The sequence below is a fragment of the Delphinus delphis genome, chromosome 7 (genome assembly GCF_949987515.2).
Source record: "Delphinus delphis chromosome 7, mDelDel1.2, whole genome shotgun sequence".
In the NCBI taxonomy this organism is placed as follows: Eukaryota; Metazoa; Chordata; class Mammalia; order Artiodactyla; family Delphinidae; genus Delphinus; species Delphinus delphis.
The window spans coordinates 8,285,422-8,311,385 of NC_082689.1; the positions used below are offsets into that span (position 1 = coordinate 8,285,422).

The window sequence follows — 25,964 nt, forward strand, 5'->3', positions numbered from 1 at the left end:
CACGGCTGGGAGCCTCCTCTCCTCTCCAAGCTCCAGGCTCTCAGAGCTCCTCTAAGGGCCTTCATTCTGACCAGGAGCTCAGAGACTGGGGGTCTGGGCCCGCTCTGAGTCCTTGGGCACCCTTGGGCTCCCCTGAGCTCCAGCCCTTCCTGTGGGCTTCCCCAGGGTTGCTCTCAGGATGTGTGTGGCCTAACGGGGAGGATTTGAGCCTTGGGCTGAGGCGCCCAGATCACCCACATTGGGCCCTTCCTCCCTCCCCTGCTGCAGTCCTAGGAGCAGATGTACAGCTGGGTGCGAGCAGCGAGGGCCCAGAGTGGGGGGCGGTGGAGGGAGGGGCACGATGGTGCTGGGCAGACTCCTCAGCTGGCAGAGGCTCCTGCCAAGACATTGCCCCGCCCCTCCCCCCGCCCCTCCACTCATTATCAACTTGGGGTTTGTGTGCAAACAGCAGCTGGTCTCTTTTGTCAGCCTCCCCTCCTCCCCCCTCTCTCCCCTGCCCCTTAGCTCCTCCCCCAGGCCTCCCGACTGGCTCTGCCCTCCCAGGCCCTGCCCAGCCCCCAGGTGATTTAGAAGCTTAGGCTCTGAGGAGTACCTGGGAGGCGAGGCAGCCTCTGCCCATCCTTGGCCCTGGGCCCTAAGTTCTCCTCTAGCCCTTCAAAGACACGATATTAAACCCATCTGGGACATGAGAGCCAGAGAAGGTAACAAAGCCAAAGTCACAGAGTGGGCAAGTGCAGAGCCAGAACCCAGACCCAGGTGTGCCTGTTTGCAGAGCCTGTTTGCTGAGCCAGTCTACTCCCCAGCCTTAGCTGTTCCTCTGGTCGCCCCAGTGCCTGGCATCACTCCTTTTAGGGGCCCTGGCAAGGTGGACCCACTCCCAACCTCCTGGCTGTGTCAAGGGCTTCAACTGAAGTACTGTGTGCCTGGGGCTGTCCCAGGAAGGCAGGGCCCCGTCAGTTACACCCAGGATTTGAGACTGGATGCTGAGAGCAATGGGAGGAGGAATCTTGCAAGCAGTGGGCCCTGCAGACTGTGGAGGCAGAGAGCAAGAGGCCAGTTAGGAGAAATGGCGAAAGGAGAAGAGCGTGGGCCAAGGCACTGGCCCTGAGAGAGTGGGGCAGCCAGACCTGGGGCCACAGACGTGGTCACAGTGGATGGTGAGCAAGGGGGTGGGGAGGGGATGGCACCTGGGTCTCTGGGCTGGAAAATAGCAAGGATGTGAGTCCTTTACAGATATAGGGGCAGGTGTGGCAGGATGAGGACCTTGGGTTTGCGACAAACTGGGTTTGAGCTGCTTGAGTGATGTCCAGGTGGAGGTCTCCAGGGGACCCAGGAGACAGGTGCGGGCAGGGCAGGTGGAGTTCTGGGAGTGGATGAGCTCACGGAAGGTGGAGGAAATGAGGGGCGAAGGGGACTGAGGGTGGAGTTCACGGGAGGGGACTGAAAGGAGGGGGAGGAAGAGCAAGAGGAATGTCCACTGTTTGGGAATTTGGAAGTGGCAGGGACTCTGGGAGGACAAGTCCATGGCATGGCTGGGGCTGCAGCCTGTGTGGCGACCAGGCACTCACTCTGTTCTGCACAGATTTTAGCTCTTTTAATCCTTACAGCAGACCTGGGGTAACAAGCCTCAGCCTCAGTTGGAACCAAGATTAGGCCTGAAGGTGCTGTGTGACCCCCGAGTATCTGGAATGAGGGCTTGCTGCTGCCGAGTCTCAGTCCCTCAGTGGTTGATGCAGATGCCGCAGACCCAGACTAGAGGGGACACGTGACGGGTGAGTGAGGGGGACACGGGAGGGAGGCATGTGCCACCCCACAGGCGTCACAGAGGATGCAACCGCCAAGGTAGGTCTGGAAGGAAGGCTCTGAGTTCATTAGGTGCAGGGATCTGAAAGGCAGCAGTCAAGGAAGCAGCCTGAGCAAAGGCAAGGAAGCGGGAGAGAGCGAGGAAAACCGCGGCCCAGGAAGGAAAGGTGGGGCCTGAGCTGGACCACTGCCCAGTCCTGGTGCTCACTCGTAGCCCCCAGCCCGTGATCAAACTCCAGCCTCTCCAAGGAGCTTTTCTGGGGCTTTGGCCAGGCCAACTAGGGGCAGCTGTGGGCACACGAGTGTGCAAGGCCTGCGCTTGGCGGCCGGGCCCCGAGCGCTCCTGGGGCAGGCAGGGCGGACCCGGCACACACGCGCGTGCACACACCGCATACACGGACACTTGCATGCAGTCTGGTCCGAGCTGGGCGGAAGTTGCAAGGCCGGAGGCCGGGAGCCCGGCCGCAGGGGCGGCGCCGGGGGCGCCGGGGCTAGCGGGAACAAAGGACGCCGTGGGGTGGGGGTGGGGGGGGCGGCCGGGCCGGGCCGTGATTGGCTGCTGGGGTCGTGGGGGGGCCGGGTCGGGCGGTGATTGGCCGCGGCCTCAGCGGGCCCCCCGTGGCCAAAACCCCGAGCACCGAACTGTGGCCCGGGACAGCTTGTACCCCTCAATCTGCGCCGGGGGTGGGGCGCAGGCGGGGGTCGGGTTCCTGCCCAACCCCCCCTCGGCTGGCCCTTCTCAGAGCCTCGCAACCTGTGCACGCAACCCCACCCTCACCCCACCTCGCGCCCAGCTGCGCGCGGGGTCTCTCGGGACCCAGGCGCGGGGTCTCTCGGGACCCAGGCCGGGAGGCCCTGGGCCACCGCCCCGCGGGGACGCCCGAAGGGCAGGGTCCCCAGCACCGGAGGGCCGGGGTGCCCAAGTGGAAAGGGGCTAGGGCCCAGGAAGCTGCCCCTTACGAGAGGCTGGACTGGGAGAGGGGTCAGAGAAGAGAGAACACTGAGGACAAGCTGGGGTTAAAACGAGTAGAGGCGGCCATGAGCTGAAGGAGGCTCAGAGGAGGGTGTTTGGATGACCTGAGGCCCGGGCACCAAAGCCTGGCAGCTTGGGGAGTCGCTGGGGCTGATAGCGCCGCCCCAACGCCAGGTAGAGTCCCGGCAGGGCTGGGAGCAGGGGAGGGAGTTAACTGAGCTCACTGCCAGCCAGTCCACCGCTTGGTGCTTAAAGTTTTAGGATGAGGGGACTTCTCTACTCCAGCCCTCTTTCCCAGCTGCCTGGGAGGTGAGAGAGAAGGGGTGGAGCGAGGGAAGCAGGCCACCAATCACAGCCTCGGCTCCTCTTTGAATCTGGCCTGGCGGGCTCGGGCTGCCGGGCGCCAGGTGTGCTGCCGCCCTCTGTGTCCCCGCTTGCCTGCCCAGGCATGTCCCACTCCACCACCCACCCTTTGGGAGGCCCTGTGCCCCACCCATCTGGTTCCCCTATCTGGGACTGAAGCTGGACCCTGCTTCTGTCCAAGGACCTGAGTGACTCCAAACCATGCCCCTCTCCCAGCCCCATTCTCAGCTCTGCACAGAGTCTTAAGCTACAGGGCACAGCTGCCTCCATCTCCCCAAGATGGCCACCAAGGGTCCAATGGTGCTGGGAGTGGAGAGGGTCAAACCCCATGATTTGCAGCAAGAGTTCTGGCAGAGGGCTGGTTCAGGCACAAGCTGTGGGACCCAGGGCAGGCCCCTTACCTCCAAGGTGGCTCCTTCAGCCACCAAGATGATAAGGGCCTGATTCCAGGTTGTTGTGAGGATTAAATGAGAGCCTGGGAAGGAGGGGGCTTTGTGTGCCGGAAGCCTCAACGTTTAGGAGGGGAAAGGGATGTTAGCACTCTGTCCCGGTGCTGGGGAACAAGTAGCCAGACAGGGTGGGTGGGACTCCTGGGTCCTGCCCTGTGGGCAAGGGCCAGGGTGCCAGGTAGCATGGGAGAGACCAGTGCAGTGCCACCCCTGTGGAGCCCAGAGCCCCATGGGCCCTAACCAGAAAGGGAGCCGGAGTTGAGGGTTCCTGGCCCTCACACCATTCCCAGGCTCTCTGGGAAAGATGGGGCAGAAGGATCTGGGGTCTGCTTTTCCTTTATCTTCAGCCCCAAGGGTATGGCGCCCTCTCCTAGGTCAAGGCCAGCAGGCAGGTGGGGGACCCACATGCCCCTATCCTCTCCCCACTCTGCTTCCCCATCCACTGCTTTCTGCCTCCTCCTTCCCCCAACTCGGGCATGAAATTGGGCACCAAGACCCTCCAGGCTGCTTCCTTAACGTCTCTCAAAATCTGTCTTCTCCTTTCTCCCCTCCACTGCCATCCTAGTCATATCTGGGACCTTGCTAACAACCTCCACCTGACCAGTCCCCCTCCCACCAGGCTGCCCACCCTATGGCCAGCATGAAATGCAAATTAGGTCTTGTGCCTTCCCTGCTAAAATTCTCTCTCCCCAGGAACCCCTGATTGGACCTACCAGGGAGTTCTGGTAACTGGGTAAGTCCACACTCTGGAACCAGCCTGCTTACGATTGCCTCCTTGTTAACTGGGCCTTATTTTCCCCATCTGTAAAATGGATATGATGATATGAAGAACTGGGCAGCGTTCCAAGTGCTTTGCACATAATCATATCGGTCCATTTACTCCTTATAGCAACTTTATGAAGTAAGTAACTATCATTATGCCTGCTTTACAGCACCCACAATAAAAGTAGAATAACGTAGTACCTATTTCATACAGTTATGGATTAAATGAGTTAATGCATATCAGAATTTCCAAGACCTCGGAACACAGCTGGTGCTCAGTACAATCTAGCTGTTATTCTTGACCCAGCCTCTTCTGCCAACACCTTCCCCATCTAACCTCCAGTCCTACTGAAGCATAGGTACATGCCTGGTCCCTTGCCCTAACCACTCCCCCCCACCCCGCCCTTTCTTCTCTGGGTCCTTTCACCTGGCACAGAATACGTACTTAATACATATTTAGGAATGAATGAAAGAGGTTTTGGAAAGAGGCTGTGCTGAAAAGGATTAGTCAATGCTCGTGCCCCCCCTGGTGGCCATCCTGGGCATTCCGGGCCTTGGCCCATTCTTTTTTTTTTTTTTTTTTTGCGGTACGCGGGCCTCTCACTGTTGTGACCTCTCCCTTTGCGGAGCACAGGCTCCGGACGCGCAGGCTCAGCGGCCATGGCTCACGGGCCTAACCGCTCCGCGGCGTGTGGGATCTTCCCGGACCGGGGCACGAACCCGTGTCCCCTGCATCGGCAGGCGGACTCTCAACCACTGCGCCACCAGGGAAGCCCTGGCCCATTCTTTAAAATAAATGGGAAGGCAGAAAACAGTCTCAAACCCGGGAAGGTGGGAGGCCATGCCTGAGAACAGACTGCAACCTGGGGGGTTGATCCCAGGGCTTAGGCACAAATGTCTGTGGCTGCAAAGATTCCCAGACCCTAGCCAGCTTGACCTTTCTTCCCCTTCTCTGAGGGGGGTGGGTGGGTGTGTGGGTGTGTGTGTGTGTGTGTGTGTGTGTGCGCGCGCGTGCTTGTCAGTGTGAGCTGGACTGTGTGCCCAAGAGGCCAAGAGTTCAGCTGTGTCTACACAGAACAGATGGCGGCAGCAGGTTCTGTCTTCAGAAGATATATGTGTTGGTGGGGCATGTGTGACCGAGCCTGTGTTCATGTGTGTGTCCCCTGCTTGTGTGTGTCTATCACCAAAACCTGTCTGGGTTGAGAATGCTGGGCCTCAGCCACCACTGAGCCGAGGGAAGGCTGCAGCCCATCCCTGGAACTTTCTGGATCTTAGTGTACGGCATGGTGTCCAGGTGACACAGTACCCAATATTGGGTCACCCTGGGCCTGTCTGTGCACCTAGGAGGGAAGATGATTTAACGCCCCCTTTCTCTCATATATGTGTATTCACTGTGCTTGTATGACTGGCCTGTTGTAGTTCCACTTGCTTCTGCCGAGCACCTGCTGTGTGTGCTCCTGGGGTGGGAAGGAGTTGTCTACCCTCATTCATGAGCATCTCATGAGTATACTCATGTCTCTCCTAGTTATTTTGCCAGATTATCTTCCTATGAATAGGCAGGCTTGCGTAAGAGCAAGGAATTTGGAGTCAGACATGTTTGAGTTCAAATTCAGACTTCACCTAGCTGTGTGATTTTAAACAAGGGATTTAAACAACTTCACCGAGCCTCAGTGTCCTCGTCTGCTAAATGGGGATATTAATAATGCCACTTCCTAGGTCGTTGTGAGAAGTAAAGAGTTGAAGGATGGAAAGCCTGGGGCATGGTGACAGGCACACCAAAGGCTCGTGATAAATGGTAGTGATTACTGGTGCTGGTGTGCTTTTGGCTTCTTAGCTGGGCCTCTATTCTCTGCTTCCTGTCCCCATGTCTGCGTCCTGTCACCCATGACACAAAGAAGAGTGTTAGGACAGGTCTTGCAGACAATCCTCTACTGGTGTTCAGAATGGCTGCCAGCAGTTGCCTATAGCCCGGCTAAAAGTACTTTACACCTGGACTGCACTCATTGCTTTTTTCTTACAGCCGTGAATACACATCCAGGTGACCTGATTTTCTGAACCCCAAACTGGAACACCTGGTCTGACCATGCGGATGTATTTATACGGCTGAAGGGGCAAGATGTCTGAAGCGAGTCCTTGCACACTCCCCAGATTCAGGCCCTGGCACATTTGGCCACCTGGGGGAGCCCTGTGCCCCCTTCGGTCAGAGGGAGTGGAGGGGGGATGTGTGAAGAGGGGAGGGGTGCCAGCTGCTTTGGGGACCAAGGAAAGGCCAGGAGTGGAGGGGCGGAGCTGTGTGCCCTAAGAAGCATCCCTTCCAGGACCCCAGCCAGGAGTTAACCCATCTGCTGCCAGCCTCCACCCCTTATGCTCCAGGGGCCTCCGGCTTCATGGTGGGGTGGGCTGGGGGGGGGGTTGACCTCCTTGGGAGCAGTGGCAGCAGAGGGGAGAACCTGGTATACTGTGCCAACGACTGAGCCCCGCAGTTGCACCCACTCCCGTGGTGGCTCAGGGAGAGTAAAGCATGGGTGTGTGTGTGTGTGTGTGTGTGTGCGTGCGTGCGTGTGTGTGTGTGATTCCCAGGTCAGCCAAACTGTCTGCCGCCCTGGGACAGCCTCAGTGAAACTTCGTCGGGGTCCTGCAGGCAGAGCTCAGAGCTGGTACTCCCTCCAGCTCCTCGGAGAGGCAGCTGTCCGGGGCCCGCCCAAAATGAGGGAGGGCAAGTGCTTCTAGACCCTCATGGGACCTGGCAGGTCACCTCCATGTTGTCCTCCCACTTTACAGCTGAGGAGACCGAGGCGCAGAGGGTGAAGGAACTTGCCCACGGCCACCCAGCTGGTAGGCAGCGAGGCCTCGTGGAACCCAGGGTGTCTGACGCCAGTGCCCTCGTCCGCCCCCCAACACACACACCTTCTGCCACTCTAGCACCGAGACCCAGGCAGACAGAGGGAGCCGCAAGGAGGACAGGAAGGGCCGGGGAAGCAGGGGAGAGGAGGGAAGGGGAGCACGGCGAGCGGGACATGGCCCTGCAGAGACAAACCTCTGAGTGGTCCCAGGGCGGCCTCGGGCTGAGGAATGAGGAGGCCGGAAGGAAGTAGAGGCAGGCATGGACAGCTCTTTCAGGAGGGTGGCTGAGAGGAAGGGGAGCCAAGGGGCAGGCTCGGGGCACTCCCGTTAACATGCAGGGACTTGGTGGCTTCAGTGTAGACGGGAAGGAGCCGCCATTGAGATCGAATGTGGAGTCGGTGCCGGAAAGGGGTGGGGGAGGGGAGCCAGCGCAGTAGCAGGGCCAGCTCAGCTTCCTCCTTGGGGACAGGGATCTGAGCTGTGTGCAGGTGACAGAGGCAGGAAGTGGGATGCCCTGTGGGGAGGGGTTCTCTTCTCTGGGTCCTGGATGGTGGGGACAGGGGACGGGGCGGGGTGGGGCTTTCTAGCTGGGGCAGGGCTGTGGGGCGGTCAGAGGTGAGAGCCCTGAGGGGCCGTGCCCAGAGACAGCCTCCCACCCCCTGTGCCTCCTTCCTCTGAGGCTCTCCAGAGACCCTCAAGAACTAAGGCTCATTGATTTGGGTGGAAAATAAGAGTTTCAGTAAAATGGGGACCCCTGTCCTTGTCCAGGGCCTGAAGGGGCTTTGAAAATGCCAGGTGGTCTAGGTCCAAGGTGTTTTTGGTGCCCTCTATTAGGCAGGGGGAGGGAAGGAGCTGGGGTGGACCCCCCCATCTTCCCATGGGGACTGACCCTCCTTTCCTGGCCTCGTTCCCTCCCTCCCCCAAATTCCCAGGGGCTTGCTCTGTGCAGGTCTTGGAACATATCTCTCAGCCCCTCAATCCACTGAGCCCCCAACCATGACCCCCTGGAGCCCATTCCCAGAGGAATGAGGCCTGAGGGGCAGCCCTGCATGCTGGTGCTTGGAAGGCCCTCCCTGTAGCCCATTCTGCTCCCTGAAGCCTGCAGCCTGGGGAACAGATGGCCCCTGCTCCCCCTCCCCGACTCTTAGTAAACCCTGGGGGGTCCTTTGGTTCCTCCTTGTGGCCTACCCAGTCTCCTCCTCCCACTTCGGGAAGCAACGAGCTGAAAACAGACAACATCTGGGTCTCCCCGCGGCCCCAGGGGCCCAGCTGTCTGACCGGCCAGCAGCCTCAGCATTACCACCCCCTCTCCCAGTGCCGGTGTCACCCTGCCTAGTCTCATGTGACTGTCTGGCATCCTTTGAGGCAGGGTCTCAAGCTTGGCCCCAGGGAGACCGCTGCCCAAAGCCACAGCTGTCCCTGCTTTAGTGGGTGACCAGCCAGCTCCTCAAAGTTCGTTGCCATATGAGCCCCCAGACCCACAGGGCCAACTCAGCCCCAGACTGAAAGACATTCCACTCTGAGCCTGGGGTGAGGACAGATGCCACCCACAATCTGTGGGATGACACAGGACACAAGTGACTGCAGAAGGGGCAGAATGCTTGGGCTGGGGACCAAGGGCCGTGGGCTCAGGCAGCGGAGGGATGGTCAATGCCACCATGACCCCAGGTGCCCAGCCCACTTCTCTCTGCGAGGACACCCAGGTGCGAGGTCACAGGCACTCTTTGAGGCATCTGGGTCTCCCTGGGTCTTGTCAGAAGAGAAGGAACAAACACTGACTGATTTACATATTGGGCTCCCATTTGCTTTTCACCCAGGCTCTGATCTTGACCTTCTCCACCCTGCTCCTTCCCAACGGGGCAAGGCTCATACGGCCCACCCTCTGAGAATCAGAGCAATTACACATTGGCCAGCAGAGCTGGGATCCAGGGACTGAGGGTCAATGAGCAGAGTGACCTGCCCGAGGTCATCCAGCCAGTTAGGGTCAGAGCTGGACCTCAACCCTGGCCCTGAAAGCCCATCCAGGGTTCTTCCCCACCGCTGCCCCACAGCCTGCCTAAGATGGACCACCAAAGGTCCCAGGGTGCTCTCTCAGGCTCTCTAAGGCCTGGGGCAGGACCAGAGGTCTGGGCCTGAGCCTGTCTGCAAATCCATACCGCTGTCAGCAGGCAGGGAGGGAGGCACCTACGTGCACTCAGAGTCAGCCCAGTGGAGAAAGGTTAACAGAGTGTCATCGAGAGGGAGCTGGGTGGCGGGCAGGGGATGAGAGGAGGCTTCTGGGTGAGCTCCTGCCCGCCCTGGCACATCTGGCCCCCCACCGAGCCCTGGGGGGGGGGGGGATGGGCTGAGCCGTTGTCTTCCTGGAGCTAAGCTGGGCCCGTGGCCCCAGTGCCCTCCCTGCCCTCTGCCAGGACAGAGCTGGATTCTGCTGACCTGTAAGGGGCCTCCCCCAAGCCTTCCTTTCTCAGACTCCGGTGAATTTTATCTTCCTTTCCGTTGCCCTGCACTGACCTTGTTGGTTTCCGGGGTTTCCTCTCTGTCACAATGGTCCTGCAGTGGGTGTCCGCAGGAGAAGTGATCTGCCCCCTGCCCTTGTGCCCTCTCCCGCTGGCCAGGCCACCATCAGGCTCCTGGTGATCTGGAATGCCCCCCCCCCCACCCGGCTGACAGTCATTCTAGAGGGTGGGCACTCTGGGTGCCATAAAGCCGCTTCAGGGGAGGAAAACCTCTCTGCGCAGAGCCTGCCCACACCCACGCCCCCCCCCCCGAGTCCTTCCTGCGGGGGCTTTGTAGACCTTCACCTGCCTTCCGTCGCAAGTTCAGGCCAGGCCTGGTCCCAGGAGGACTCCCAGTCCACCCGAGGCAGCCTCAGGGCCAGAGCCTCCCCTCTCCACCCTTCATCAGATCCACAAACTGAGGCAGGAGGTGTGCTTTTGGCCTGGCCCCAAACTGCAGGGGTGACGGGGGGTGGGAAGGAGCAGGTGTCCAAGGTGTGGACACTGACCCAGGACTGCTCCCCACTTCCTAGCTATCCAGGAGTCAGTCAACAAACACATATTAACCCCTAGCTGTGTGTTGACAGCTCCCCTGCACCTGTTCGGCTTTGTGGGAGGGCAAAGCTGAGCCACGGCGTCCAGAAGCCCTGGGGCCCTGGGGAACTCCACCAATCATGCTCAGGGATCTGCTCATCACCTGATTATGGGTCTTAGCTTGGGGTCTTGGGGAGAGTCCCAAAGCTTGCTGAGCCAAAGTCACGTTCTGGCATCTTCTCTGCCCACGACCAGAGTGTCGGCCTCACGAACAGGTCCCGCACAGGGGCACGGGGGCTGCCGGTCCCCAGCCCTGCCCCCTGAGATGCCAGCTGGGACAACGGGCCCTTCCCGGGGCGCGGCACCATTGCCACGTGCAGCAAGCAGCCCTCCTCTTCGTTAAAACTGTGAAAGTTAAAGTCACAGCCGCGCCGCACAAAAGGCAAGTCTCGGGCTCAGAGAGAAGCGACCACGGCAGGATGCTGAAAATAAGGCCTTCCAGGGGCAGTTTGTGTGGATGACAGCACGGAGCGCACAGGGAGAGAGACACGCCCCACTCCACTGCTGCGCTGCTCGCTTCGGGGGGCGCACAGCCGAGAAGAAACACTGCCACCTGGGTGTAGCAGCTTGGTGGGAAGGATGAAGAATGTTCTGGAACCCGCATGACATATGGGATGGGGGAAAAGCTGGTGTGGTTTAGCCCAGAGTGGAGGGTTTCAAGGTGGCACTTGGGCAAACATTCAATATTGCTTCATCATTCATTCTGACAACACGTTCACTGAACACCACTGTGCTCCAGCACTGTGGGTGGCAGCAAGGCTCACAGGGACCCTGCCTTCACAGAACACACAGTTCTGAAGATGGATGTTAAAGAAGGCATATTTCAACTCTGTATAAGATAGAACACGCTAGGGACCTCCCTGGTGGCGCAGTGGTTAAGAATCCGCCTGCCAATGCAGGGGACATGGGTTCAAACCCTGGTCCGGGAGGATCCCACATGCCATGGAGCAACTAAGCCTGTGCGCCACAACTACCGAGCCTGTGCTCTAGAGCCCGCGAGCCACAACTACTGAGCCTGCACGCTTAGAGCCCGTGCTCCACAAGAAGAGAAGCCACCGCAATGAGAAGCCCACGCACCACAACAAAAAGTAGCCCCCGCTCTCTGCAACTAGAGAAAGCCCGCATGCAGCAACGAAGACCCAGCACAGCCAAAATTAATTAATTAATTAATTTTTAAAAAACCAAAACACACTGAAGTAGTGAGTTTCCTGCCACTGGAAGCAATCCAGGAATTCAGTAGAAGAGATTTCTGCTTCAGGTATTTGGGGTGAATGAGGAGACTACTAAAATCCCTTCTAATCTAAGACTTGGCCTTTTCATCCGCATACGGATTACAGAGTGTCTCGTGCTTTTGAGTATCCATTTCCCCATCTCCCTTCTTCAGATTCCATAGGGATCTCTCCCCGGTGTGAAAGGAGAGTCTTAAAACTGGACAGTCTATCCACTGATGTACTGTTTCAGTGCCTTGGGAAAGGACAGCCATTGCCATCCTACTGACAGGATTCTTTAGCTCCTGGAACCTAATGTCCCACAGAAGAATGTTCCTCTAACTGGGGCGCTTGGATCCTGCCCGGTCCCACTGAGCTAGCACAGGGCTGGAGATGATTTTCCCAGTGTTGGGTAGTTAGGACAATAGCTGGGGAAGGCAGCTTGGGCATGAGTGCCCCGAGACTCCTGAACAGAGCCCAGGGAGCCAGGGATCAAGGGGCTGTCGGAGGAGGGATGGGAGTCACAGGAAGCTGGTGCCCGCGCAGCCTGGTGGGAAGGGCGCAGAGCAGGCAAATGCCTCCCTGGCTGGATGAGGATTCTCTCTCAAATGCAGCCTCAAATTACACTCCCTGAAAAAAAAAAAAAATTACACTCCCTGAAATTAGGCCTATTAGAGATTCACTGAAGTGAACGTCCCACTAAAAGCCCCATTTGAAAAATATCCCATAGGGAACTTGCCTTGTCAGATATCAAAGGCTGCAGTACCGGAGAAGTGAGATACTGGCCCCAGAATCCAGGATCATTCAGGGAGTCAGAGCAGACGTCCCAGAATCTGGCCTGGGAGGTGTCAGAGACAAGGGTGCACTCATCAGGCTCTGGGAAGCTGGGGTGCTTGCACAGGTCACTGTCCCTGTGCCCCCAGTGCGGGGACCCTGGAGTCCTGCCCTTGCAGTGGGAAGGCAGCTCCTTCTCCATGTTTTGGTGCCAAGCCCTCCTGGAGGGCGAGAGCCTGAAGCCCACCTGGAACAGAAACGAGGAACAGAAACCAACGGCGTTTCCAGGGACGCAGCTCATCTTCTTCCCACCCCCGGGCCGTCCCTCCCATGAGTCACCCTGTTATCCCCCCATGGCCAAATACAGCTCCCAAGGCAACGGAGGGTGCTGCATCGTGGGCATTGTGCGGACGGACCTGGGAGGCGCCAAGGTGGTCCCTGCTCCAGGGGGGCAGGCAGTCCACACCACCAGCGCCCAGGCCCGAGGTCTCTGCCTGAACCTCAGCCCTCAGGGACACTTTCCCACAAACGCAGGGGAAGCTGGGGAGAGAGAGGGTCCGGCCGAGTAGCAGTGACCACTTCCTCCTAGGGGAACGTGGGACGTGCTCCAGCGGAAAAAAGAACAGGGCAGGGGGCCTTTCCTCTCTGTCTAGTCCACCGGACGAGGCCGAGATCCCGAGAGCTGCGATCACCCGGGGCGTGTCCGGCCGTCCTCGGCAGCCCCCCGGGCGCCGCCCTGGCCCTCGGAGCCACCACATAAGGCAATGTTTGTGCCTGGGCGGCGCGGCCTCTGGGCAGTGGCTCGGCTCGCCCTCTCCTTCCGCCCCGCCCCGGCCGGCCGCCCGCCTGCCTCCCGGACGGGCCGGGCTGGGGCGGTCTAACTCCCGGAAGAACCGCCCTGAGGGGGGCGGGGGGACCCGCCCAGGGGGACCCGCCCAGCCCCCGACTGGCCTCGGCGGAGGGCGGGGAAGTGGGCGGGCAGGGGCCGTGATCGGCGGTCTCCGTGCCTGGCTGCCCGAAGGGGACACCACGCCCGGCTGGGAAGAGAGCCGCCGGAAGCCTTAGCCTCCGCCCCCTACCCCCAGCCAACTGCCTAGAGCCCAGGCTGCCTTGGTTGGGGGCGGGGAGAGGGCCGGACACCACTGGGACCACCAGGACCTGGCTTTGCAATCTGAGAGGCGCCACACCCTGGAGTCTCCACCCAGACCCGCCGCGGGCAGCGAGGACCGATGGTCTCCCTGAAGAAATCCACACAACCCCCCCGCAAGCTGTCCCTCCCCAAGAGCCCAGAGTTCTGTTTTATTTCTGTGGGTTGTGACTGAGGCATCCTGACTCCCAGCCACAGCTTAGAGAGGAAACATTTTATAACCTGTCTGCTGGCTGGCAAGGTCAGGCTCATATGGGCTGCGTCCCCTTCTGGAGTTTTCCATTAAGTTATTTACACAGAACAAGCCCACAAGCCTCTGCAGGAAGTTGGCAGACACAAGGTGGCATTCATTCTGAAAACAGTCTCATTTTTCCGAGGGATCCCTCCTCTCTCAGATGTGACCCTTTGGAGGAAAGAAGCTGCCCAAGGGTGGAACCTTCTAGGTCCTTGTGGTTTATTCTTGGAAAACTAGAGAAATTCCTCACCAGGTGTTTCTTGGGCACAGACTCAATGCCCATCACAGAATTCTGAGGGGGCAGCTCTGGCCCCTGGTCAGGGGCAGGGGGGCTGGGAGACCACTTCTGGAGCCCATGCTCCAGGAAAGGGCCATTGAGGGAGGGTGACATCACCCAGATCCTTGGGCCTTTGGGAAGAGTGAAATGTAGAGCAGTGATCCAGTACAGCTTGCCGGTTCAGCAGAAGAGGTGGGGCTACCTTACCTACTTCCAGGTTACACAGAGTTTACTGAGATCAGATCTCGGGCTTGGAAGCTCCAGCCTGTGGCCCTGCTGGTAGATTAAAATGGTGGCAGAACTTGCCCCAAGCCTGAGTGACACAGGAACAACAAATGGCTGCTGATCCGCAGGCCCCAGCTCCCAGGCAAGCGGGGCTGCCCAGAAGTGGCTGCTGAGAGCGCTCGGCAGAGGCAGCCCATCCCACCCGTCAGGACAGCCGGGGGTGTTCTCCGTGCCCACAGTCCCCGTCTGAGGAGGGCCCCTGCCGGTTTTTTCTGCATAAAGTGTTTGGTGCTTCCGAGCATGCGTCAGCTCCCCTGACCCCCAGTAGCATGGACTATGGACCATGCCCTGAACAGGGTGGGGGAGAGGGAGGCTGTGCTTGACAAGGTCACTCCCCTTGTGTGTGTGTATGTGTGTGGGGGGGGGGGGGGCGGGGTGCGTGTGCCCATCCAATCCCCACCCGCACAGCCCCCTACAGTTTTAATTCAAGGTGCATCGGGCAGCCCAGTGTGCGGTGGTACACACTGCATGGACTTCCAGCATGAACATATCAAGTATGATGCAGGGGACATGGGTTCGAGCCCTGGTCTGGGAAGATCCCACATGCCACGGAGCAACTAAGCCCGTGTGCCACAACTACTGAGTCTGCACTCTAGAGCCCGTGGGCCACAACTACTGAGCCCGTGAGCCACAACTACTGAGCCTGCATGCCACAACTGCTGAGGCCCACATGCTTGGAGCCCGTGCTTCACAAGAGAAGCCACTGCAATGAGAAGCCCATGCTGTGCAGCGAAGGGTAGCCCCTGCTCTCTGCAACTAGAAAAAGCCCGCACACAGCAACCAAGACCCAATGCAGCCAAAAATAAATAAATTTATATTAAAAAAAAAAAAAGGAGCTATCTGTCTGCTCTCGGAGCCCGGTATCCTGCAATTTGGGTCTATAAGCGCCTGGAGGGAGGAACTGTTTGGTTGCTATATTCCTAGCCCTAACACACAGCATGTGCTCAGAAAGTACCTTTTGGGTGATGGGGAATAAAAGCCATTTCAGATTGCAAAGATCTGGGTCTCACTAAAAAGACTATCCTGTGAAGTGGCCCTTTCTCCGTCATGAGACATTCAATGGGGGAGTGGGGGGTGGGTATGTGTGTGGGCGCTCCATGTTTTAGCGGGATTCTCAATGGGAATGTTAGAAGAGATGGACTTTTATACCCTTAAAATGTACCTAGGGGGCTTCCCTGGTGGCGCAGTGGTTGGGAATCCGCCTGCCAGTGCAGGGGACACCCGTTCGATCCCTGGCCCGGGAAGATCCCACGTGCCGCGGAGCAACTACTGAGCCCCTGCACCACAACCACTGAGCCCGTGCTCTAGAGCCCGTGCTCTGCAACAAGAGAAGCCACGACGAGAAGCCCACGCACTGCTTGCTGCAACTAGAGAAAGCCCGCGCACAGCAGCGAAGACCCAACACTGCCAAAAATAAAAACAAATAAATAAATAAATATATTAAAAATGTACCTAGGAATACTGAGCACAACAGGAGAATATCCCTAACCATAGGAAAGATACACAAATGAGGTGGTTCTCTGATGGAAGGGAAAGGAGAACCAGACAAGGGGACTTGCAAAGTCGGTCCAGTTCAAGCGCTAGCACCCCATGTTCACTGAACACTTCCTCTGTGCCTGCACTGTCCCCTTGCAAGCAGTAGCTCCCTCCATCCCCACTGACAAAGATGCTTGAGCAGGGGCCCACCTGGTAAAGGGCAGTGCTGGGGCTTGAGTCTGTGCCCCTCCCCTGGGGAGAAGAGTGTGTGCAACACAGAAGCAGCAGGAGGTGTAAACCAGAGACCACAGTTCCCCATCCTGCTTTCCCTTCCCATCTCCTCCCTGGGGAGGCCACTTCCCTGCTGAGCTGGGTCCCCAGGTCTTTCGCCTCCTGGGCTCCACAAAGAGGCCTCCTTTTCCCACACACTCTCCTCTCCATCACCTACACACTTTACTTCAACCCCCTGTGCTCTCTCAAGTGCGAATTTGATGGTATCTCCGGTCGAAATGCCTCCTAGAATAAAGTTTTCAGTCCTGAGCCCGAACTTGGGGCTTGACCCCTGATACCCTCTTCAGCTAAGGCCTGACCGGCTAGGCTGGCCTTGGTTCATGGCTTCCTCCAGGAAGCTTTTCTTGACCTTTTTGGACCAGGCGCCTCCTTCAAAGCTGCAGCATGATGCCCTTAACTGCCCATTTCTGTTTCCCTCACTAGCCCTGCATCATTGTCACCACATGCCCCCAGTGCAAAGTCAGGTCCACAGCAGGAGCCCGATAAACGGGGCGGAAACAACAAAGAAAAGGTTAAGAACAGCATAGGGTAGCGGACAGGTGGTTATGTGTTGCGTATAAACTCAGCAAGAGAAAAGAATCTAAAACAGGCCATAAACAGGATAGTTTTCCCGGGTGCCCCAGATCGCGGGAGGCTGGGATTGCACTCCTGGGTCTGAAAACATCCTGGGCCATGCAAACAGGTTGGTGAATACACAGATTCAAGAGTCCACGCATCTATACATATACCGGGTTGGTGCAAACACGAGTCCGTGCACACCCGGACCTGTGTAAGCAGGCAGGCAGTTCAAATGCAAGAGTGCGCATACTCAGGTGCGAGCGCCTACTCAGGTGCGAGCACATTCTCGAGGTCGTACACACAATAATGCGTGGAAACCCACGGGTTCGTGCATGCCAGAGGGTGCAAACACGAGTTCGGGCATACTACGGCTGTGCAAGCTCCAGAGGTTGAGCAAACACGGAAAGGTGCACACTACCGATGGTGCACACACGAGGCCGTGCGTGGCCCTGACGCCAACCGAAAGAGGTAGAAGCATCCATTTTCCCCCCTGCTCGGGCACAGCTGCAGTCTCCGAGCGCCATCTTCGCCCGGCGGGCAGCGGAAGGACCTGCAGCCCGCGTAGCCCTGGCGCTCGGGCCTTTGTTGTCCTGGTTTCCGGGCATCCATCACGCGGTGTCCGCGCGCGCCGGAGCACGAAATGGCGGCTAGGGGGCGGGGAGAGGGCGGGGCGTCCGGGAGCGGTACCCATTCCCGACTCTCGGCAGGGCGCGCCATCCGCCCTCCGGCGCAGGCGCACAGCGCGGCGCGCGTTCCCGCGTTTCCTCCGACGCGCGCCAGGACACAAAGGGCCGGAGGGAAAGCACGGAGCGCGATAGCGCCTACGGAGCGGCTGGCGGGCCGGAGCGGCCTGGAGCGGACCGCAAGGCCGGGGCCGGACTCGCCGGAACCGCGCGCTCGGGCGCGGGGTGGGGCGTGGTGCGGCGCTCCTGCCCCTCCCCTCGCCCGCCCTCAACAGCCGTAAGGGCCTCGCGGACCGGGGTGGGCGCGCAGGGCGCAGGCGCCGTGCTCGTGGCTGCCGCCGCCGCGGGGCGGGCCGGGAGCCTCCATTTTCCCTCGCGCGTCCTAATGGCGGGAGCTAGCCACCTTTCCCGAAGAGCGGAACAAGGGCTCGCCTCCGGGAACGCCCGAGGCCTTCTCCAAAAATTGTTTCTTCTGTCCGCGCTAAAGCGGGGCGATGTAGCTCTTCGGAAAGTTTTTGAGATGTGACTCGCATAGTTTTTCGTAAAAGAAAAGCACCTTCCGCAAATTACTATAGTTTTTAACTTGTTACTTCAGATTGGGACTGTGGATTTGGGGGAAGGGTGAGGACACTGATAAACAAAAAGTAAATTTTTTTCCATTAAAGAGAGGTTTGTTAAGAGCAATAAAACATTTTAAAAACCATTTTTCGTCATACAAGGAATACATGTTCTTCGTAGAATATTTCGAAAGAAATAATAGCCGGCATTCACCGACTACTTATATGCCAGGTCCTGTTTTTAAGTGCTTTGATTTTCATAACCAGGTACAGATGGAAAAAGTGCAGCACAGAGAGGTTAAGTACACAAAAGTACTTAAAGTACAGGAAAGCAGGAAAAGTAGTGAACCCACCTTACAAGACAACCACTCTTTAATAAGCTGGCATGGCTCCCGCCAGTGTTGTTTTTTTTTGCCTTAAGAAGTTTGGTTCATGTTATACATGCCCAGTTTTTGATTAACTGGGAGAGCTGTAGGTGGGCAAATGGAAAAGGCTCCGAGGCCCGGAGGGGCCGCGGAAGTTCCTGTTGCCCCTGTTGCTCGGTGTCTGGGGCTTCTTGGTCCTGTGAAATTCGGAGACAGCAGTAGGTGGGTTTTTTTTTTTTGGCCACAACTTGTGGCATGCGGCATCTTAGTTCCCCGGCCAGGGATCCGGGCCGTGCCCCCTGCGTCGGGAGCGCAGAGTCTTAACTCCAGCCACGGGACCGCCAGGGAAGTGTCTGCACTAAGTGATGTCTGAGGAGACCCCCAGCTCTAGAATGTTGGCATCCGGTGATCCCAGAGAATTCTCGTGACTCGTGATCATTTCTGGGGCTTGGGAGGAAAAACCTCCTTATTCCTCTGTCCTTTCTTTCTCTGCTATAGCACGTTCTCAGGTCATAACTGCCTTACTTGAGTTTCCCAAGCTCGTTTGCTCCTGTGAGGAATGTTTTGCAGATCAGAATAGAGTCCTTTCAGGGTAGAGAGGGCAGGGCAGGAATGATTCCTCACTTACAGATGAAGCAGCTGAGATTGAGGCTTATGAGTCTCGCCCAAGTTCATCAGCTGATGGACAGTGGAGCAGAGATGCTTCATCCAACTTGAGGCATCTGCTTTGCAGCCTCAGCCTCCAGGTCCGCCACGTCCATAGGATCTATAATTAAGTCCATGCTTATTTGTCTAAACTTTCACAAGGCGGGGATCCCAACACCCAGCATTACTGATCAATGGTAGGTGCTTCTCTTGCTTAGTGAAAGATTGTCTATTCTTTCTTTTTAAGAAGATGTTGGCGGTAGGAGTTTATTAATTTATTCATTTTTGCTGTGTTGGGTCTTCGTTTCTGTGTGAGGGCTTTCTCTAGTTGTGGCAACCGGGGGCCACGCTTCATCGCGGTGCGCGGGCCTCTCACTGTCGCGGCCTCTCTTTTTGCAGAGCACAGGCTCCAGACGCGCAGGCTCAGTAGTTGTGGCTCACGGGCCTAGTTGCTCCGCGGCGTGTGGGATCCTCCCAGACCAGGGCTACGAACCTGTGTCCCCTGCATTAGCAGGCAGATTCTCAACCACTGCGCCACCAGGGAAGCCCAAGATTGTCTATTCTTAACAGTTGAGGGGAAGGCAGATGGCTCTTCTCTCTTAAGAAAGTAGCAGGACTTCCCTGGTGGTCCAGTGGTTAAGACTCTGTGCCCCCAATGCAGGGGACCCGGGTTTGATCCCTGGTCAGGGAACTAGATCCCATGGGCACAACTAAGATCCCGCACAGTCAAATAAGTAAATAAAAAGACCTGGAGCGGCCAAATAAATAAATATTAAAAAAAAAAAAAAAGCAGGATCAACTAGCTGGTTGCCGTTGAGAAAACATTACCATAGCTCCCTGCAGATCACGGCTGTGTACCCAGCTCTACCCCAAACAACATCAAGACAAGGAAAGAGAAGTTTTAAAATTCACTTGAGAAACAAGTCAGTTGCTTGCTTGATGAATCAGGCATGTGTGTTATCTGGAGTAAATAACAAAAGGGCTATGTGAAATGGAGCCATGTAAGGATGGGGCTCAAGGTGAATTGCAGCCCTGAGAGGGAAGGCCCCCTGCCCTCTCAAAGCAGCAGGGCCCTCTGAAAGCCACAGAGCTCTCTCTGTGACGGGGCCCTGCGGTCTCTGTTCAGCAGATTTGTGAGTGCCTCCTCTGGTTGGGTGCTGGTGGCAGGGGGTAGAATCGTGAACAAGACAGCCCATCCCTGCCCTCATGGAGCCTAGAGTTGAACAAGGAAGCCAGACCCTGAGCAAATGACCAGGGTGGTAAGTGTAGGATGATGAGGCTGTCCACAAGGTGGCGGCGGCCCTGACTTAGGCAGTAGGCCAGGGAGGCTCCCTGGAAGCAGTGATTCCCTTAGACTCTGAAGAGGGAAAGGGCAGATCAAAGTTGAGGAACTGAAGGAGTGCAGAAAGGCTGGGCATGGGAGGTGGCATGGGGGCGGATTGTGGTGGGGCGGCGGGGGGGCAGTGACAGGAATTGAGACAGACAGATAGGAGCCAGACAGTATAGGTTTCTGCAGGAGTAGGAGAAGAAAAAATGTCTTTTTCTTCTACCCATCCTAGGTTCTCTGACGGGAGCCCTGTACACTAAACTAACAAAAGACAGATTACCAAGGGAAAAATAAACAGAAGTCTATTAAAATGTGCATGGGAGCACCCAGGGAGGAGTAACTCGAACGGGGCGCTTAGAACTTGGGCTTATATAGCACCTAACACAAGACCAATAAAATTTTAGAGAAGTGGCGAGAAAAAGGAAAAGGACTTTTGAGTTTCTAGGGGATCAAATTGTAGGAAGGTAAAGATACGGGGGAACTAATAGTAGATAAGGGCTGGTTTTAACAAGGTTTGTCATGTAGCTTCCTCTGTTGCCATCTCCAGACTGGTAAGTGTCCAGAGCTGTCTCCATCAATTAACTTCTGTCCTTCCATCTCTGCAAATTTATGTCCAAACAGGAGGAGGGCAGAGAGCTTTTCTTGTATCTGCTTCTTCTCAGTTGCCTTTAGCTCAAAATAATCCTTATGCCCAAGTGGCATATTTGGGGGTGGCATATTTCGCCACCCTTCACCAGCTTTGGTTTGCTGAATTGTTAAATATTCTCCTCATTGGATCCGATTCTTGAGAATCCCCAAAAGACTTTTTTTTTTTTTGAGATATAACTTACATACCATTAAATTTACCCCTTTAAAAGTATATGTAACTCAGTTGTTTCTAATATATTCACAAAGTTGAGCAGCCATCACCCCAAAAAGAAACCCAGCGCTGCTTAGCGGTCATCCATCATCTGCCCTCCCCTCAACCCCACCAGGAATCTGCTTCCTGCCTCCGTGGAGTTGCCTATTCTAGATATTTCATATAAATGGAATCCACAATGTGTGCTCTTTGTGTCTGGCTTCTTTCTCTTAGCGTAATGTTTTTAAGTTCATCAGGGCTGTAGCAGGTATCAGTACTCCATTCCCTTTTATGGCTGAATAATACTCCGGCGTGTGGATATGCCTTAGAAGACTTTAGAGGGTTAGGCTTTCATATCCGCGTTGGGACAAGTGCCCTGGGGTCCAGTATGAAAAACACTGTTCTTAAAACAGCAGTGGACTGCCCAGGCTCTCCTCCAACTGGCTCTGTGACCTCGGCAAGTCACTTTCTTTGAGCTTCATTTCCCTCTCGTAAATGTGAATAATAGTAGTAACTCTTGTAGGGTTGATGAATAAATGAGTTAATGCATTTAAAGGGCTTCGAAAAGTACCTGCTGTGAAAGTCCAGTGCTTCCTATGCGGAAAAAAAGGCTGGCAGGTGCAGAGCTCCCTAATGACTACTTAGCACGTTGCCCTTTATTCCAGAATCTTCCAAATGGCTACAGGGCTACTTTATAAAACTGGAAATTACAGCTAGGTCTGATATAAGAGGGAATGAATTGAAGATAGCAGTTTCTATGCCTTCCTTAGGCATCTAGGATTTTGTAGTTCTTCAGACTTTCAAATTTGTTATGAGTGATGATGAACCAAGAGACTTTTTCTTTATATGTACTTTTAAGGTCATCTGCCTTGAGAACAAACTGCTTTAAATTGTAAAATATTTATATAAATTTTCAACAAATGAAAAAGTAGAAGAGTATGATTCCCCATGTACCTTCAACAACATTTATTCCCATTTTTCAATACTTGACTAATGACTTTTGTTCCACAACTGAATGGGGGAGACACACCCAATAGGTAGGAGCCATCTTGCAAGGACCTGGGGAAACTGGTTTGAAGGGCAGGTTGAGAAATGTATGCTTGCCTAGGCGCTGAGGCACTTCATGGATGGTAGGGATGGAGAGGAGGGCTGCAGTCTCCATACAGCCCAGACCACTCCGTGGAACCAGGCGTGGGATGAGGAGGCTCCCTCTGGGGAGCTGGCACTAGTAGCAGGATGAAGTTGTCCCCAAACTCTGCCAGTCCATCAGGAGTAAGGGATGTGGTGGTCCAGCTCATACTGATTGCGCCAGGGACTGTCTAGCAGCCACATTTTAATAGATATTGACAGGCTGTGGAAATGCAAAGGAGCAAGATCCGGAGGGTAGGGGCCCTCTAGGTCAGGTACTCCAGACCCTCCCTACTCAAGTGAGGCCGTGGGCCTGGGAGCTGGTTAGGAATGCAGAGTCTCGGGCCCCACCCCAGACCTACAGAATCGGCATTGTAACAAATTTTAACAAAATCAGCTAAACTCATTAACTGATTTTCAAAAAGTGGGTGAGTCCTTTGGATCTAACAGCTTTAAGGGAGGGATGCACAGAAGGCAGCATTTTGTAAAAAGAACTAATTCTGTCCTAAAATCTGTGTGTGTGTAACTCATTAATCCTCACAGCCACCCCATGAGGTACAATTATTATCCCCATTTTACAGAGGAGGAAACTGAGGTCCAGAAAGGTTAAGACACTTGCCCAAAGTCACCCAGCTAGTAATCAGCTAAGCTGAGGTTTGAAGCCAAGCAGCCAGTTCCCAAGTGTGTACTCAGGATACCCAGCTGTAGTCATGGAGATTCATAAGTCCTGGACCGTGCTTCACCAGTGTGTTCTTTCCAGAGAGGACTTTTCAACCTCTGGGTTCCCAGGTCCTGGGGTGGGGGACCCCTTCCACGTGCAGCCTACCTGCCCCGCCCCTTCCAGGCCTGCCTGTGCTGGAAGATCTGCTCCATAACTCTCTAGCTGGAGGAATTTAGTTAATGATTACTAAACTGTGTAGAATGGAATAATAGTACTTACCTCCTTGGGACGATTAAATGATCAAATGCACATAAAGTGTCAGTAAATGGTAGCTATTGTTTTTTTGGTTTTTTTTGGTAGCTATTGATTTTATTATGCATATGTGTTTTAAGGGTGGGAGAAGAGTGCAGGGGGAGGGGGCACATGAATTGACATAAAGACATCTGGGAGATTAGAGTTAATATGTTAAATTCCAGCCCAGCGATGGATACGGAAAAATGCGTGATGAAGCAGAATGCTTCTGCCCAGGAGATCTTTTCGTGGACCTTGGAATTCTCAAGGACCCTAGACCCCTTTATGGAAAGCCGAGGCGATGGTGAGGGCGTGGACAGTCGGCTCTTGTTCTGGTGGGCATCAGCGTTCTGTCAGTGAGGTGCTGGGATGCTGCCCAGCAGGAAGTGCTGCAGGCCATAGCACAGGCGCCAGGGCCCTGGTGTCCCCCCAGCCCCGTAACAGGGACTGGGGGAATCGGGCTGTGGAACCCCAGCACTTGAGGGCCTCCAGGAGTGGTACTGGTGGGGACGAACCTGGGACCAAAGAGCTCTATCCTATCAGGATGGCCCCCAAAGCTGTCCATCTGCCCAAGGGCCACATCCAGTCTCAGGACCCTGCTGCCCTGGGCCCAGGGCCCTTGCTCAGTAACAGCGCCGGTTTTATGGGTATTTTCTGTAGGCTCGCATACAGATGCAAACGTTTGTGGGGCAGAGAATAAACACGGAACTGTGGAAGCAGAACTCCTTAAACCCCTGAATCCCAGGACCCACCTCCCAGTCAAGCTGTATTGGCCACTTTAGACTTTAGATGAGTTCTAGGTAGGATGGTTGTAAAATTTATTGTCCATAGTAGTGCTTCTCATTGGTTTGCTAATATGTTTTTTGGTAAGTTTTTCTGAAAATAATTCCAAACCTAAAGAAAGTTGCAAGAATACAAATAGTGCAAGAACACTCCTACGTCTCTTACTCACATTCACCTATTTTAACATTTTCCCTATTTTCAATCTTTCTCTTTCTCTCTCCATATATATACACATATACAATATGTGTATACTCACATATACGTACATATGTTTACATGTACATATGTGTACACACACTTTTTTCCTGAAACATTTGAAAGTTGGTTGCATACATCATGGCCCCTTACTCCTATTTATTTCCTAAGAGTAAGGAAACTGTCTTACATAACCACAATTTAAAAAATCAACTTGAGTAAACATAACTTTGACAAAATATTTCTATCTGCTCTACTGTTTATATCCCAGTTTTATCAATGGACCCAAAGATGTCCTTAATAGCATTTTTTTCCCCTCCAGTGTAGAATCCAGTCTAGGATCAGATATTCCGTGTAGTTGTCCAAGCTAGGACTTTTGGGAGTGATAATTATTATGCTGGAAAGGGACAAATAAAGCCAGTATTGCAAAAGAACGATAGTTGTACAATATGGGAGTCCATTTTAGCTACTTATATGTATGTTTAAAATTTTTGAAACACAAAGTGGAAAAGAAAAATAAACAAACTAAATATATATATATATATATATATATATATATATATATATATATGCCAAGCCCACAGATCCACAGATGTAAATGTCTGGCCTCCCTGTTTATAGATTCAGACTCTCAGCACCTGCTCAGGTGGAGGCACAGCAGAGGGGAAGAACTTCCCCCACTTCCTTGTTGTTGGCCCATTATTGAGGGGAAGTGAACCACCTTCTGAGGGGAGGAAGAGAGGCTCTGGGCTCTTTTTTTGTCTCCCCTGCAGTTAAGTGAACTGGGGTGGCCTTGGAGGGGAGAGAGAGGAATGAGAGGGATGGGAGCCCTGATTTCCTTTTGTCACCGAGGGCCTGGAGGCTGGGGCAAACTCCACACCCGTTTCCAGCTGGGGCAAAGTGTCCTGGCAGCAGCTAGACCAGCCCCCAGGATTCCTCATCTCCCCTGCCCTTCCTGTGCCTTCCGGTCTCTGACACTTGATTTGAATGGCAAAAATGAACATTGGTTTGGGGAGGTGGTCTAGAAATCCATCCTTTCTTCCCCATTTGGTACCCCTTCAAATCTTCACTCAGATTCTTAGCCTGTGGTTAAAGTTCTAGGAGTTGGTGAACTTGGACAGGAAAAATTTCCATGTCTATGTTCAATAATCTTTAATTGAAATCTAGCATTTCCTTCTATTGTGCCTGTAAGCATCTCACCACAATAGTATAGGCGGTTCCTGGGACCTTGTCACAGTAGAAGTCACAGCTATTTTCATATCACAGCGCAGTTGGTGCAGATAATTTGAATATCGTCTACCTTCATCGTGACTTAAAAAATCACAGTCGTTATCAGGCCCACCACCAGATCTGGTCCTGATTTAATACATTAATAAAGAATTACCAATCACACGTGGTCATTGTATTTCAGTATATTTTGCTTCCTTGGTAACCGTAGGTATTTTACTCTATGCGTTTAAAAATCTCACTCTGAGGTGGGATAGGGTGGGTGGGAGGGAGGCGCAAGAGGGAGGGGATATGCGGATATATGGCTGATTCATTTTGTTATACAGCAGAAACTAACACACCATTGTAAAGCAATTATACTCCAATAAAGATGGTAAAAAAAAAAAAAATCTCCTAGTAAATGTTCTCACTAATAAGATAGACTTTAATACTTCAGAATGTTTGCTGTCTTTTAAAAATAAATTTATTTATTTATTTTTGGCTGTGTTGGGTCTTCGTTGCTGTGTGTGGGCTTTCTCTAGTTGCAGCGAGCAGGGGCTACTCTTCGTTGCAGTGCGTGGGCTTCTCATTGTGGTGGCTTCTCTTGTTGCTGAGCACGGGCTCTAGGTGTGCAGATTTCAGTAGTTGTGGCACGTGGGCTCAGCAGCTATAGCTTGTGGGCTCTAGAGCGCAGGCTCAGTAGTTGTGGCGCACGGGCTTTGTTGCTCCGCGGCATGTGGGATATTCCCGG

The 25,964-nt window shown here is 54.8% G+C and overlaps 1 long non-coding RNA gene across 2 annotated transcripts; it reads right to left on the minus strand.

Moving 5' to 3' along the window:
• Nucleotides 1-11,501: 11,501 nt before the first annotated feature.
• Nucleotides 11,502-14,369, minus strand: LOC132427954 (uncharacterized). 2 transcript variants are annotated; one of them, XR_011246527.1, is made up of 3 exons: nt 14,132-14,369; nt 12,231-12,512; nt 11,502-12,121 (listed from the first exon to the last, which is right to left on the minus strand). It is a non-coding gene; the product is annotated as an uncharacterized lncRNA (long non-coding RNA). The 2 variants fall into 2 exon arrangements; XR_011246528.1 differs by lacking the exon at nt 14,132-14,369 and adding an exon at nt 12,682-13,027.
• Nucleotides 14,370-25,964: the final 11,595 nt, after the last annotated feature.